Source organism: Danio rerio, chromosome 2 (genome assembly GCF_052040795.2).
Source record: "Danio rerio strain M-AB ecotype USA chromosome 2, GRCz13ab, whole genome shotgun sequence".
NCBI classification, from domain to species: domain Eukaryota; kingdom Metazoa; phylum Chordata; class Actinopteri; order Cypriniformes; family Danionidae; genus Danio; species Danio rerio.
In genome coordinates, this window is record NC_141022.1 from 27,377,186 (window position 1) to 27,383,370 (window position 6,185).

Sequence of the window (6,185 nt, forward strand, 5' to 3'; positions counted from 1 at the left end):
TTTATCTCCTCGGCTTCCAACCAACTGTAAATTTGAAATTGTTTTTAAAACCGATAAATTGTAGACACAGTGATTCACGCGCTGTCACTTGTGTGTATGTGCAAATGACTGTTGGATTACTTTATTTTAGATATACTTTGTGTAAATTCAACAATGAATGTGGGTCTGGCATCAACAAATACTTCAACGAGTAAACACGAGTAAAAAAAAAAAGTTCTGTAAATAATCGAGTTGGTGTCGTTTATATAGAATATAAACAGTATACATACGGTTCACAGTTGGCCTTTCTATGGAGTGGACGTGGTGGTTTTGTCTTACGTCTTTTTGTTTGTTGGTTTCTCTGTTCAGTCAAAAAAAAAAAAAAAAGTCAAACGCAACACTTGCCGCAAAGGGTGTCATTACTAAAAATGTATCCCATAAAATATTACATTAGCATGACTTGAAAGTAGTTTTTTATGTACTTATTTCTTGGTCAACAGTGGAGGGCTATTATTTTCAAACATTTCAGTTTCTGCCTTGCTGTCTTCGTTTTCTTGACATTGTTGAAATGGTTGGTTGTTTTATGTGTTTTTTTATGCTTAAATGGGCTCATATCAGTGGCATGCCACCTTGCTATCGTTACTATGATTTTTCCCCCTTAAGATACCTTAAGTGGACTATAAAGGCAAAGCCTAAACACAAGAATTAGATTTCTTTAACCATCAAAAAGACTCCAGATTCTCAAAAAACGTCTTCAAATATGTCTTGTAAAACACTTGTCATTCTCCTTCTCACCTTGGTGATATGAAAGTATTTTTTTCACTTCTGTGTAAGTGGTTGACCCTCTACTGGAAATCATTGGAAGTACTTCAACAGAAAATCTTCATAAAGAATATTCTTCATTCCTTATTTGTGTGAGACCTTCAGATTGATGCATCACAACTTGTTACATGTTTATCTCTGGTGATGTTTCTGTGTTGCATGGAAGCTTGATTCAGTATTGGAATAAAAAAAAAAAAACATCGAGTCAGTTCTGAAAATAAAATTCTGGGTTTCTGGGAAACACTATTGATGTGCAAATTTGAGACTTTTTCGAAAGCAGTTTAGTTTATTATTATATTTTCATCGTCATTATTTAGTTATAACTTTTTTTTAAAAAAAAACTTATTTTTATGATCCTGCACTTTTTTCCCCTGAGATAGGAGGGGAATTCTAAGGATAAAACCAGAACTAGAATAAAGTCCCAACCTATGGGAAATAAAATAGAAACTTATTTGCAGGATGCAAGTTAAAAATTCAAAAATTTTTCCCCATAGAAATCTCGCAATTAGGATTATCTTTTTGTAATTTGAACTTTTTCCTCAGAATTCTTTGTCCATTTTTCGCAATTTCGTCTTTTTTTTTTACCCCCTCAGACTTATGAGTTTGCTTTGCAATTTTGACTTTTATGTCAGAATTGCAAGTTTTTTTGTTAAACTGTTCTTAAATTCAGAGTATTAATAAGTTGAGACAATTGCTAGCCTGTAAACTTGCAATTTCAAGATGTAACATTCCAGTTCTGAGGAAGTTCAAATTCCAAAACGTAAACTGCGAGATGTAAATGCAGTATTTTAAGGAAAATTAAGAACAGAAAGGTTTAAGTTCCTTTTCCTCAGAATTCTGCATTTATATCTTGCAATTCTGACTTCTTGAGCTCAGAATTAAGGAGAATTGAGAACTCAATCTAATTGAGAGATACTTTTTTTATTCCCTGGTGGAACAAGCGTCCATAGTGTTGAAGTGAGTTGTATAAGATCATTCCACCCTTCTGTCCTGTCTGCAGACTGAAGGACTGCTGTATTTTCACACAAGCACATGTATGCAGATCTTTCATAGAGCGATTGTCTCCATTCTTGTGGAATATCTTTGGGTTTTCAATTCAAAGTTTTTTTGTTTTTTTTATGCGTGTCTTTTTATTTTAATGAACTGCAAGGATTGAACAGCAACGAAGGTATTACTGTCGCACTCAGTATGGGATTTGTGAAGGACAATGGTAGAACACTGTATAGTATTTCACTTCTTGGGATTTTCAGTGCATGTGTACCCAATTATTTTTAATAATAATCAATAAAGAATGAAACGATGAAATTTCCCCTGCAAGCGTGTCATTGAATTATATAATGATGTTAAAGTGCTTGATCATCCCTAACAGCCCTTTGTGGCACCTCTTCAGTTTATTGCTCTGTTATTATATTGTTGAGTTACACATTACACTTTTTGTCAGCACTTTTTTTATTAGTTTTTATACTCTAGATCAAGAGCGGTTCAAGTTTCAGGATCTTTACGTTTGTGCATAAATAAAATAGTGTTGTTTGCGGAATTTTTCATATGTAATTATAACTACTGTACAAAGTGTAATATGTGATAAAAACTGTAACCATTAGGTAACAGTAAAGATATTTTTGAAAATCATTCTAAATTTAAAAGGGAAGCAACACACACACAGAAAAATGGCAGAAATTTCCACTTTAAAAACATTGACGTCTATTATAGAATCCAGTCACTCTATAAAATGTAACCATTTAAAGTGAGACACAATAATTATTAGTAGAACATCAGCAGGCTGTAGGTTTGGTAGAATAAGCTGACATAGATGCACAGTTGGTGGCACGGTGGCTCAGTGGTTTGAATTGTCACCTCACAGCAAGAAAGTCACTGGTTCCAGTCCCGGCTGGGCCAGTTGGCATTTCTGTGTGGAGTTTGCATGTTCTTCTTGTGAGTTGGGGTTGATTTTTCTTCTGGGTGCTCCGATTTTCCCCAGTGTCCAAAGACCTGCACTAGGTGAATTGGATGAACTAAATTGGCCATAGTGTGTGGGTGTTTCCCAGTATTGGGATGTGGCTAGAAGGGCATCCACAGCACAAAACATTAGTTGGAAAAGGTGGTGGTTCATTCCGCTGTGGTGACCCCAGATTAATAAAGGCACTAAACCAAAAGAAAATGAATGAGTTGCACAGTTACTTGCAGATGCTGGAATGTCTAGGCTACTCTGTTTTCCTCAAAATGTGAATGTAGTTATTTTTACTGTAAAGGATAAAATGTTGACTATAACTTGTAGCCTTCACATTGATGTCTTGTTGTCTTTACCATTCATTCGTTTTTTTTCGGTTTAGTCACTTTATTCATTTGGGGTTGCCACCGCAGAATGAACCGCCAACTTATCAAGCCTAATTTTTTAACTCAGCGGATGCACTTCCAGCTGTAACACATCACTTGGAACCATCCATACACACTCATTTAAACACTTATATACGGATAATTTGGCTTACCCAATTCACCTCTACCACACAAACACGGGAAGAATATGCATACTCCACACAGAAATGCCAATTGACCCAGCTGGGGTTTGAACCAGCGACCATCTTGTTGTGAGGCGATTGTGCTACCCACCATGCTGCTCATATGTTATACACTCTTGAAATAATTGTTCTTTATTGTCATCAGTGGTATCAACATTATCATTAATGGAATGGAATATAAAAACACCAAAAATGTTTTTATAGTGAAAACATTTCTTTGGTGAAGTTATTTACCACATGCGATTTACTATAGTACCGGTTTGGTCCCTTTTTTTTACCTTCAGAGTTGTGTTAAAGGGATAGTTCACTCAAAAATGGAATTTCTGTCATAAGTTCTGTAAATTTTAAGCTGCTGTATGTATGTTTTTGACTCTTCCAAAGCATGAAAAGACCATATTATGCTTGCAGATTCTTCAAAAACATGCCAAGTGAACATTCCTGTTTATCTGAAAAACAAAACTGAAGTCAGATATTATATTTTGAAAATGTCTGTTATGTGCTGCAACGTTTGTCTATGTTTTGGTTCTTTTAACCCGCTCAATGCCACTTTTGTCAATCATATTTCAGCACCTTGAGTTGCCTTGGTTCATTTATTCAGAAAGGCTCTCAAAGCATGCATCCGGGACTGAAATGCAACCTCTGGTGGACAGTAGCAGATTCCGAAATGAGACGCAGATTCAGCATTCCACATGACGTTTTTAATTAGCAAGTAATCTAAATATTATGACTCTAAACATTAGGTGAGCAGATTACATTGTTATGTGTCCAAACAATACGCTTCGTGACTAAATTTGCAGTGATAAGTAGTTTGGGTGTTTGCACCAGACCAAACACGACATAAATTTAAATACAGCTACTCAGAAGCACAGAATATGCACTCACTCAGGAAATGTAAAGCTTTATAATCTAATTAATACATATTAAACCTCTTTAACATTATTAAATGTAGATGCTGAATCACTGATATGTGTTCGTTTGCAGCTGTCAATCAATTCGGTGGGCGGGGGGACCGCACTCCTACGTCAAGTTGCGGTCGGTCGAAAAACCACTCCATTTGGTCCACTGTTTTTATGTTGTTAAATTGAAAAAAATGACTGGGTGTGCCTGTACACTATATCTACACATATGTCTGTCCAAACAGCTTGAAAAGTAGATTTTTCACCAAAGGTGCCCTTAAAATCAGCCTTTATGCTCTGTCGTTGGACTCGCTCCGGTTGGTCATTAATCTGGAGTCCGTTCTTCGTACGTGAATTACTCAGTTAGCTTGATTTGGTTATTGACGATTTGACACGATCCAGGATTGTTTCATTTTTCAAAACTGATCCGAGAGTTGTTGTCATAGCAACAGTTCTGGTAGCTCGAAGTTATATAGAAGTTATAGTTGTTAATAAAATAAAGTTATATATATATTAATAAAACTTATGCAATCTGCACCCCCGAAATGAATGTACAAAGACTGCCACCTGGTAGTGCAAAGAGAAAACGTATTGATATGAACTTTTTAGATCGCTTTAGTACAATTTGTGTATGATAATAGACATGCACAATATGTGACTTTTTTTTATAAAAGCAATAATACATTTATGCAGTCATAAACATGTTTTGACAGTTAATATGACGGTGATTTGATGCTTCATTAAAGTTGCAGACGCCTTTACCAATACCAAAATGCTTTTGTAAACATCCAGTTATTCTTTACACAGATTAAAAAATTATCAATTAACTAAGTAACTGTAAAACTAAATAAATTCCTCTTGACAAACGAATGGGCCAAGCAGCCCACAATAAGGTATAAAGTTATTTCGTTTCATATTAAACAAACCGTTTACTACTAATTTTATGTAATTTAGCTCACATGGATAATTAAATATTAATCAGATGATGTTATTACATCAAGCTTGTCAAACTTGCATACTGCACCTTTAGCATACCCCAAAAATGCTGGGCATTTGAAAAAAAAAAAGCATTTGCTTCATCAGTTCCTTTCTTCTTTTATCAATTACTCATCCTAAACTTATTTCAAACCTGTTTGAGTTTCTTCTGTTGAACAGAAAGCAAGTCATACTGGAGAATGATGGAAAGTATCAGTCATTGACTGTTTCTATCCACCTATTTTTATGCGGATTTTGGAACTTTCACCACAGCAAATTCCATTTTTTCTTTTTGATATTCGCTGACAGTTTATCAGGAAGTGAAGATTATGTTCTCTTTGCCTAATTTGATGCAAACTGCATTATTTGCAAATCTTTTATGCGATATTTCGGTTTTGCACAAAAATTATTTTTTTTTACAGAAGCTTGTTTTTAGCCACAGGTTTGGAACAAGGATTAGCAAACGATGACAGAATTGTAATTTTTGGCTAAACTATTTCTTTAAATCGTTGTGGCATAGTTTCATTATTCCTCAGACATTTTGATCCACACTGACATAATGGTGTCAGTAATAATATCACACAGTTGCTGCAGATTTTTCTAATGCACATCCATGATTCATGTACATCTCCTGTTCCAAAAATTGCTCAGATTGAGATTGTTATTGTGTGTAGGCTGTTATGTTCAAGAAGCTTTTCTCAGTTTGAGATGATCTGAACTCAATGACTGTCCTGCTGAAATCTGGGACTCTGAATGCTCATAAAACAATCAACGTTTAGCAACAATACCCCCCCCCCCCCCACACACACACATCATTACCAGCAGCCTGAATAACTGATGTAGGAAAAAAAGTATCCATGCTTTCATGCTCCTTTACCAAATTCTGAGGCTACCATCCAAATGCAGAGATCAAGACTGGAAAGCCTCTTTTCAATCTTCTAGCGGTGTGCTCTTCTGCTGCTGCTGTAGCTCATCTGCTTCAATGTTGGATGTGTTG

The 6,185-nt window shown here is 35.4% G+C and overlaps 1 protein-coding gene across 1 annotated transcript in view; it reads left to right on the top strand.

Moving 5' to 3' along the window:
- Positions 1 to 6,185, top strand: part of csrnp1a (cysteine-serine-rich nuclear protein 1a) — an 811,199-nt gene that overhangs the window by 723,624 nt on the left and 81,390 nt on the right. The window lies entirely within an intron of this gene.